Here is a 10,675-nt window from a genome sequence, read left to right as displayed (position 1 = left end):
CCCCCAGCTCACCCACAAAGGCTGGGAGATCTTTTCATATTCCCGCCCCCAGCTCTTTAGGTAATTTGTTCTGATTACAACTATTTCAAAAGACAAGATTACACACCAGGGAAGCGAAGAGATGAAGAAAGGGAAAGCTGTCCCCTGCTGAGGCTGCATCAAGCTCAGCTCTGTGTTTGGAAGCAAAGGCCAAATTCTCTTTCCACACTAATGAAACCTTGTTAGCTGTGAACACTGGAGCAAACTGAGCTGGTAAGAAGAGATGCTGGGCCATTGGCAGAGAGGAGAGGGGCGGGGACAGAGGGGGGCGATGCATTTGGAGATTGTTGCTATTTCTATCTTCCTTCTTAAAGACTGGGACCTTAAATATTTACTAAAAATAAAACTTCTACCATTACATTAGACGAAGAAAAGATGAAGTTGAAATCCAACATCACTCAAATGGGAAAAAAACATGAACCAGGATTGCAGAGTGGTAGAGTTAAATATTTTGTGTTTTCAAACTTTCTCTACCCCACCCCATATTCATGTTGCCAGTTTCCTTTAGATGTCTCCAAGTCACTCCTCCTATTGAGGTGGTATTTCCATGGTAGGCTATGGGTGGGCAATTTTGTTTACAACTGGTATCTGGTTCACCAAATCCTGTAAGACACGGCAGGCAAATACCTTCCAGCTCGCCAAGGGGAAACAGCCTGTCTGGCTTCTATTAATGAGCAGCACCAAGAAAAGACAGCAGCATTGGCCCAGAAATGTATACAGCAACATGATTGGCCCCACCCCTGTATTCTTGCCTTGGCATAATAACCACAGCATGGAAAACATCTGGAGCAAGCCACTCTTCTTGGATCTCTGCTAAAGCTAAAGGCAGGAAACATAGCTCCCACCGGAGCTAGGTGTCCATGTCAATCAGTGATTACAAGAGGCTTAAGCAAGCAGAACTCCGGTGTGAAATTCAGTAACTCACAAGAGGAAGCCCAAGATCCAGCTGACCCAGGGCCAAGAAGAAAGTTCTAGAACTAAAGAGGTATGGTCGCAGAACTGCTTTTTCTTCTGAGGAAGCTTATGCATACATATATGGTGAACTGTCTGTGAAACCTCTAAGATCTCACATAGTTCCATACTCATGGAGCATATAAATAAGGTCTTACAAGGGAACTGTGTAGGAAGCTTGGGAGCAGCCAGTGCCTACAGGTGTGCCATTGTTCATCTGATTCTTGTCCTGTGTGTTTTCTGTCTAATTATCTAACTGAGATTTGGTTGAGGAGTGGCACTTGTGTACAAGTGTCTGCTGGCTTGCTTGCTGATATAAAAAGGCAGAATGTGCCCAACCTTATCATTTTAAAGTTACATATACATATAAAAAAAGTAATTGGAGTGTTTCAGAATCACCAATACCAGGACTCTGTATTTTACAATGGAGGAATCCAAGGGAAACTAAGGTGTCTTTCATCCTGACCTTGCTCCAGCCCAAGGCAGGGCAAAGCTGGGTCCCAGGCAGAGACCTCAGACAGCACTGACACCAGGTACTGGCTGTCCAGGGTGGGGGTGGAGATGTGACAAGAAAGATTCACAAATGAAGAAAGAGCATCACCTAGTGGCAATTTATCACTTTCCACGCCATCTTGTGATACAAAAGCACACTCTTTTCCGTGCCCTAATTTCCCAAGACAACTAATATTTCAGAATGTTTTTCTCTTCCCTGGCTTTTCAAAGCTCAAGGATCTTCAAGTGGGGTGCCATCCAAAAGCCCCGTTGCCATCCAAAAGAGTTTCCCAGCCTCTTATGCCACTTTCCAGGGTCGACTCCTTGGCAACTATAGGCCTCAAGGGCTGTGTCCAATTCAGCTATTGACCTTTGCATGCATCTCGCTTCAATTTTTCAGCAAAATCACACTTTTAAAAAATGTGACTTCAGACCTTTTATCAGAGAGTGGTCACTTCAATGCTATTTTGTTTTGTGTGCAGCATCTAGATTCTGCTTTCATTCCGATGCTTGGCCATGAGAGATAGCTGTCTCTTTCCTTCCTCCCCCCAGTCAGGTCCCTTTGTCTGCCTTTGAAACTAGTCCAGGCATTGAAACAAGCATGCACCTGTGTCTTGGTCAAGTTTATCTATTAACTCATCTTTCTTGTTCTCAGGTGTTTGGCACCCTCACTATGTTTGAGAAGCCAGACCTGTTCCCACATCAGGACCCTAACTTTGGAGATAGGAAAACAAAGCAAAATATGGAACAAAGAATGGTCCTATTTGCTAAAGGCTCTGCTATTGGTGAACACAAAGAAAATGGGAACTAGCATCCTGCTGAAGCCAAGCAAAGATTGCCCAAAGAGGAGACACTTGATTTAACTTTTGAAGGTTGAGTGTTCCTTAGTATTTGGGGGTTTGTTGTTGATGTTGTTTTTTTTTTAAGCATGTGCAGCATCCCAGGGTGATGGGGAACAGGGTGAAGGAATGTTGTGTAGAACATCCACAAAGGCAATCTGCTGCCATCTTCATAAAGTTCACCTGTACACACAAAGGATCACCAGAGCTGAGCTTGCTGACTCTTCACTGTCCCTCATAGACGGATGGTCAGGGAGGGTCACCATCACTTCGGTATCCAGCAACTCCTCTCAATTAGGCGTATGCTATTCTGCCCTAATTGCACATGACGTCAAGGAAGAGCTAAATGTTTATAGACTGGAAAGGACTGGGGAGGGGTTCCATCTATGGCCAAGGGGGCAGTTACCATTCATGTTGGATAGAGATCCTGTCTACAAACTCCATTGCTCTGTCAGTAAGCCTCGCAAATTCACAGATTATCACAGAGTCAATTTTTAATGGGTCCATGCCTCCCTTCATCCTTTGGACCTTTGTGGGAAGGGTAGACATTGTTTATGTCTCCCCAAGAGGAGAAATTTTAGCAACACTAAGAAAGTAGCAAGAGGCCAGGAAGGAGCCAGGAAGGAAATGAGACAGAAAAGCAATTGAAAACCACAGCAGGAAGATGCTGAGATGCTGTTCGGAAGAACTTGGCCTTAATGTACAATTAGATTCCACCAAATTATGTACCACAGCAAACGACTCCATGCAGGACTCCAGAAAGCACAACACCGTACTCACCCTAACCATGTAGAATTATTTCCTCCACAAAATGGTCCCTTCATTTAATAGCCAGAAAAACAGGAGCCCTGAAGATGAGTTGTTTATCAGGATTGGGATGAGACTTTGGATACAGTGGGTCCATTTTGTTCTAATAAAGAACAGTTAGGTAAAACATGAAATATTTTTAGGAGAATAAATTAATTTCAAGCCAGAAACTTCCTATGCTCATTCAGTTTTATCCTTACTTACTGAAAATCCTTAGCTGAAAATACACTTGCATATCCACATTGTCCGTGGTAATTATATCATCCCCAAAACAGAATGAGTCTGATTTCTAAGTTAATAATGATTTAGTAGACGCTCCTCTTAAGATACTTACCTAAGAAATATAAATATTTCCAAAGAAGATGATTTCCAAAAAATAAAGGAAAGCAAGCCATTGTGGGCTGAAAACAAGAGATCACTTAAAACATCGAAGGAGCATAGCCGTGCATGAGCTACTGCAAAGTTCTTACTCTGCTGGCTTTGTAAAAGTATTAGCTCCATTAGTGGGAGAGGTAAAGACAGTCAATGGGAAACATTAAAATATAGTTGTAAGAAGATCTCAGTACAGCTACGGTTATGTACAACAAGGTCATCATGAAGGTCATTATTTTGGATGCTAACTGAAGAATTAACTTAAATTTGTTTAATAAGACAATCATGACTAATTCTAAGGGTTGGTCTAGAAACCACTATTTCTTTGTAAATGGTTTCATGAACTCAGTCAACACTTTCTCTTTCTGCAATGGTCATACAATTAGAATATTTGCTCACTAAAATCTTGACAAAAAGGACAGCTCTGTCACTCCTGCTATGTCAAGTCTCATAAGGTCCCGTGACTTGCCAATACATAATGCAAAACGTGTCTGGGCTGACATTTTTCTTTAAATGAAAACCAGACATTTCTCACAGAGCTAAAAGCTAAAGTCCTATGATACCACACATTGGCTGATGCTATTACTGTAGTATTTTATGTTGAGGTGAGCATTCCATCCATTGGATGAACACCCAGTGGGGTTAGGGAACAAGATGGGCTGTTATGACTCTGAAGCTGACAGACCACAAAGTATAATAAGACTCGCACAGGTTCTCCTTTCTCCAGCTGGAGACAGCCAGCACACTAGAGTCTCTCATTTCTAAATTCTCCTAGGAATATGGCTACATGGACTGGCCATAGGGAGGTGGAAATGCCCTGAGGTCTGACTGCTGTCTCCAACTCTGCTTTCCTACACAGCTCCCCTGGCTCGCTGCCCTTCTTAGAGCTGTCTCTAGACACTCTGCAGCTTATGCCCTGGAGTATATCAACATCTCTGCAGCCCTTGTTGGATCACCTCTTTCAGTTGTAAATAGAGCCAGTGACCATAGACTTCAAAAACGTTCCCCCTTCATGCTTGGCCTTTTGAAAGTGTCTGCTCTATGATTTTAACTGCTTGACAGATGAAGAATTAAAGCTCTACACATTTAAAGCAGGACATGGAACTTAGTGGACTGAAAAATCAGAGTCCATTGAAAGTGGAGGCTCTGGGTCCCCATATTATTAGAAGGCAGAGACACCAGACCTCCAGGGTAGCTATAACAAGCTAAATGCCACAACCAAAAAGAACTGCTCATTTGCTAGCATGCTTTGACCAAGAAGAATTGTGCATTCGCCAGAGTTATAGTTTTAGAGAAGAATCCATGGGGAACAAGTTCATCTGAGCAACTATAAAATGTCAGTCCCTAAATGAGCCCTTATAATGAGCCAGATATGGTACTGTGATTATGGCACATTCCCATAGAACTTAAGGATAACATAGAATTAAAAGAGCCAATCTGTCTTGTGTTTAAAGCAGTAAAAGCCTCAAGGAAGAAGTGATCCTTAGACAGAGACTGAATTTTAAAGGGGGAGCAGGCAACTAAGGCACTTAACACACAGAAACAAAGAGATAAATCCTAGAAAGAGCTGGAAGTCTTTGATGGGTCTGGGCAGGAATGCCAATCTAGAATAGATAAGATCTCCCCCTCCCCCCACCGTGCTCTTTCAACTATGTTTCTATGACTCTACTCCACTCTAACAAGGATATCCCTCAAGAGCAACCCAGGAGAGAGAGTACTGTAACATCTCTAGTTCCAATACTAGTTATAGTCTCACCATACAAAGGATGTTTCCTGGACCTGATGGGAACAAAGGCGTGGTGGCTCATTTTAATGTTCTCACACGTCTGTTTGACAAAACATCAGAGCCAATTATCTTTGAGAGAGAATGTGTGGGTCATAAAAGTTAACATATTTATTACCTAGATTTTTGATAAAGTGTTTTCCATCCCCTGCCACAGCTAAGAGAATCCGCACAAACCAAATTCATGGGCTCTGTGGAAGACATGATGATTTTCAATTTTAAAGGTCATAGAGTAGACAAGTATGAGTTAAGAGGTGAAGAGCACACGACTTCATAGGCATTCATTAGCTCAAGGCCAGCCATTCTCAACCTTTCTAATGTTATGATACTTTCCTAATGCTACAGTTCCTCGCACTGTTGTTATCCCAACCATAAACTTATTTTTGTTGCTACTTCATAACTGTAAGCTTGTTGTTGCTGCAAATCATAATGTAAACATCTGTGTTTGCTGATGGTCTTAGGCCACCCCTGACAGGGTTGCTCGACCCACAGAGGGGTCTTAAGCCACAGACTGAGAACCACTGCTCTTGGAAGTGGAGTGTGATGAAGACAGTGTGGAGGCATAGTGTTCTGTTTCTATTTCAAGGCTGTGTGCATTGACAAAGAATCTATTCTCCCTGCTACCCTCATCCTGATCCTGCCTACCACCAGCCACAGAACCTGTTGTTAAATCTGTTGACTAGCCAGATTGAAGCGTGGCATTTGTATTTCTAGCATGCTAGTAAGCCGTGGGTAGCATGCGTCCAGTGCTGCTCCTTCTCCAGCTAGAATCATAGATACAAAATCCCTCGTGTTTCTTTGATCTAGAGCACTCAGCTATGTGACTCTAGTCAGAGTTGAGAATAGAAACAAGAACTAACCCAGCAGTCTGGGAGTAGCCCAGCCACAGACATAACTGTTAAACTCATGTCAAGAACTAAATGTCAGAACTTTTCTTCCAGACAAAGGGGAACCTGTAGACTGTCAGACACCCTTCAGGAGTACTTTGATCCTGGCCACCAGCCACGGAGTTGAGAATGAACAGGACCAAAAAGAGCATCAAGCAGCCATTGTAACGGGCAAGATAGAAACATAAGCTATAAACATTCACGGGAAGAAGTTATGTATCAGAGATAGTGGATGAATTACAGAAGAGAGAGCAGGCCAAGAACCTCAAGTGCAGCTGATACGGATCTGTGGCCTTCATAAGTGAGGAGACAAGTGGTTGGGGGCAGAGTAGCCATGAGATGCTAGTTGTATCTCACTTTCTTGGTACAGTAAAGAACAAAATCTATAGTTTCAGCATGAGTGTGAAACTATATGCAATGTTGGATAGAGTGCCGAACCATTTAATGGTCCATTTAAGATGGACCATTTAAGGTCATTTTCTACTTGCCAGGGACTGTGTCTCACTGAACAGTTTCTGAAGCCCAATCTTCATGAGCTCTAACACAGAGATTCAGCCTCCTGAGAAAGCTCATAAAATGATCCTAGAGCATCTGGGGGTCTTCTATGGTAAGTTTCTTGGAGAAATGTAAATTATTGAGCTGTCAGAGTTTTTATATCTGCAGCCAATGTTCAAGATTCTATTGGTGAAGGAACCTACATACAGTTCATGTCAAAGTCTTTGCAATAGAAGACAGAAAACCTAGTTCTGGCCCTGATCAGATCCTCCAGTTTCCAGTCCATGGTGCCTTCCAGAATTAATGTCCTACAGTTATTCATAAATCAAGCTATGCATTATAATGAAATATGCTGGCAAAAGAAAGGCCCACGAGGGTTTGTATAATCCCTTTAAAATAAATTATTAATGAAGTCTTTGGCTTGCAGACTTTGTGTGCAAGAACTGGCCTGGTGCCCACAATGTGATCTTCTGTTCCCATTTACAAATCAAGGCTATTATAATCAATAAAACCTTGTTAAACATTACTGAGTGAGCAAGTGAACAGAGTTAATAACCTACTCTACATGTTATTATTTCGCTTGATCCAAGTGCCCCTTTCTTCATCTGTGTTCTATGCTACATTGCAATATATCCTGACACTAAGAATATTCCAACTCATTTACCTTTAAAATGAGACACTTCTTCAATTTGGAATCTAGAAACATCATTTCAGACTGATTTCCCAAACTACTTTTTGTTTTCTTGCTAGAATAATAATCAGTTGATGGCTTAGCCAAAATGGATCATTTGTAAATAATATCTGATATACCTTAGATAAAACCAAGAAATGTTAACTAAATTATTCATTGGCTTATTATAAAAGGAAGGAGTTAAACAAGAGTAGCATGCACTTGGGTATTTAATTTTTAAAAAGTCACTTTCACCTATTGGTCCATAACCTTTTCCAGTTAGATGTTCTGTGTGCAATCACAAAAAGATGAGCATCAACTTGGACCAGGCTTCCCAGCAGACTCTCATTCAAAATTCCATCCTGATGTGTGATTGCTTGAATAAGGAGAAGATTCAGACTTCACGACCTTCATCAATAAAGTTGAGAGAATAGTGACAGCTGCAAGCCAACATTACTTATGCTAGGCCTTGGCCTAAGAATTTCAAGTTTATCAATTCTTACCTCATGAGATTTGTCTGCCTACATCCTATATGTGCATTGCATATGGAAATTTAAAACCTAACCATACTCTCTCATAGCAGTGAATTTTCAGTCCAGAACCTCAGAACTTTGCCTAGTCACTCCCTTGTATGCATTCATATTTTTATTCCCCAAAGAGCCTGTCACAGGGTGGGAGTGTGAATCCTGGGACACAGAGAGAACACAGGATGGTGGGAGTGTGAATCCTGAGACATAGAGAGAACACTTGTATGCTAGCAGAATCAGAGTATCTCCCACCAGCAGGATTCATAGACTACGCAGCTCAATGCCTCCCAGAACAGTCTCATCTAGGGAACAGGGACTTGCTACATCCTGTAGACTAGACTCTCACCTTAGAGTGGACCATTAAAATGGCTTTCCTTCTTCAAGCTGAAGAGTGTCTTTTTGTTTGTTTCCTATAATTTTACATGCTAACCCAAATTTCCCGTTCTGAAATCACAATAGAAGCCTTACTTATAGTATATATCATATATCTGAAAAGCTCACTGCAATGCTCCTCAAGGGCCTTCTCTGAACTCTCCATCTCTCCCTCCAAGTATCACTTCAACAATGGGTTACCTTGGTCATTCCTCTCTTGTTAACTATGAAAATACATGTTTGTATTGCAGGATCTAGAAACAGAAACAGTTGTCAAAAACCCAAAGAAAGTGCTGAAAGGATCCCAGGACTGCGGGATGCTGCTGCTGGTGCCACCCCAGATGCTCTGTAGAACTGATGGGAACTTCGTATCACCCACTCACATTCAACTTTTAACTCACCCTAATGCAGAGGACATTTTCCCCTCATACTAATCAGTCATAAAATCAAAGCTGCCCCCATGACATTGTATTTTTCGTATGTGTCTCCGTGTGCATGTCATGGGGTGTAGGATGCAAGTGTTTTTGTGTCTAGAGGCCAGAGCTGACATCATATTTGTTAACCCTGAGAATCATGAGGAGAAAGAACAAACTTACAATTATGGATTGATTGATTGATTGATTGATTGCAAGCTTATTTAACACTGGCCAGGAAGATGGAGCATACCCAGGATTCCCAGAGAATGGTGCTGGATTAGGTTAGCCAGGCTAACCTAAAAGCAAAGCTCACAAAGTTACATACTTCCTGCTTTTGTCCAACCAAGGCAAGCATACATCCTGAAGTACTTTCTACCTGTATGCCTCCCACCTACATGTGATCAAGCACAGCCTGTGTGGTTGGAGCAACCAACCTTGTTTACTGAAGTGAAAACACATGGCTTGTTATGTTACATGAATGGCCCCAGCATTCGGGGAAGTTATGTCCCTGGGCAAGTGGGGTTTACAGGTTAGATTTTTTTTATAGTTCTCTTAAGCACAGTAATTTAAACTTAAAACACAACTTTAGCCCTCACAGTGTCTTTTTTAATTGCTTGACATCTTATTCTTTTGCAAACATGTGGTCTCACTACAGACCCGGAGCTCACTGATTCAGCTACACAGGTTGGCCAGCAGGCCTCAGAGACCCTTCCATCCACCCACACACACTGGGATTTCTTGCACATACCACCATGCCCTGCTTCTTAAGCATGGATCCTGGAGAATGAACTCAGATCTTCATCCTTGCTCTGAAACATCCTACTGACTATTTATGTGATTCCCCAGCCACAAAGCTTCTCCACTTTTAAACACAAATGTAGAATTTAATACTGAATCATAAATAGATGGGTCAGGAGAGAAGAACAGATTATTCTGCATTCATTTCAACCCCATGAATCTATTCTAGGTTCAGTAAAGAAATTCAAAGGCCCAGCTATAAGTTCATGGATCTACTGAGTTATTTCACAAGAGAAAAACAGAAAAAGTCATATAATTAGCAGAAAGAAGTTAGGCCCTAAAGGTAGACAAAGCAAGGCTGACAATAGCTTTTGGAGCCTGGGGCTGCTTTCCTATCTGAGCTCCTAGACAGAAAAGAGGTTAATTAAATTCTATGGTTTTAGGCATTTGTGTGGAAACAAGGGGGACTCGAACATCCCAGATGGTAACGTGAACTGTGTGGTATGTGGGTCACTGATTTTTATGTGTGAGCCTGTCTCCACACACAAGAGGTCTAACCTGAGACATTTGATACCTGGGAATATTAGCTGGATTTCCAAATTAAAAGGCAGGTTTGAACGCCAGGCTTCTCAGGAACCAACTGTCCCTCAATAACAGCAGGGACACTAGTGAACGCACAGCCGCAAAAGTGAGAACGTGATTGCCAGTATTTTTAGACAATTGTTCTTTATGTTGCATAAATGTTGTTTAAATAATTCATGCCTACATAATCAAGATCCCACACAGCAACTACAGTAGATTTTATCTGTACATACCAAGGAGGCTTAAAATATTACTGTGTTCAGAGCTGCTTCTCGTTATCCCCCTCCAATTTGTCATAGCCTTAAAATTGCAGAACAAAATTTTTCTTTAAAAAAATCAACAGAGAAAAATGGAACACAGATTTAAAATAACAAGCAACAAATATTCCTAAAATTTAGAATAATGGTCCTTCTCCCTTTTTTTCTGGAAACACAGCAGAACCAGCTTGTTTCAAAAGTGCTGAGCTGAATTTAAATTTATAATGTTAATGATTTTTATTAAATGTTGTGAAATGTAATGAGAACGCAAAGCATGTGAGGAGCATTAGAGCTGGCTGCTGTCAGAGCAGGTGACTGTAACATATACTGGCCTCTGGAGAGATGAAGACTTTCTCAGATACACCAGCAGTTCCAGAGATGTGTGATACAATGATGATGGGTTTCTATTGTCTTCTGACACCTCATTGTCTTTTATCAAGGGCATTTT

The 10,675-nt window shown here is 41.6% G+C and overlaps 1 long non-coding RNA gene across 1 annotated transcript; it reads left to right on the top strand.

The window, feature by feature from the left end:
* Positions 1-828: 828 nt before the first annotated feature.
* On the top strand, positions 829-8,693 carry LOC116097694. Its single transcript, XR_004121524.1, has 3 exons — positions 829-1,024; positions 2,138-2,354; positions 8,486-8,693. It is a non-coding gene; the product is annotated as an uncharacterized LOC116097694 (long non-coding RNA).
* Positions 8,694-10,675: the final 1,982 nt, after the last annotated feature.

The sequence above is a fragment of the Mastomys coucha genome, unplaced genomic scaffold (assembly GCF_008632895.1).
Source record: "Mastomys coucha isolate ucsf_1 unplaced genomic scaffold, UCSF_Mcou_1 pScaffold2, whole genome shotgun sequence".
In the NCBI taxonomy this organism is placed as follows: domain Eukaryota; kingdom Metazoa; phylum Chordata; class Mammalia; order Rodentia; family Muridae; genus Mastomys; species Mastomys coucha.
Note: the sequence above shows the minus strand (reverse complement) of the source record. Positions and strands in the feature narration are given on the sequence as shown.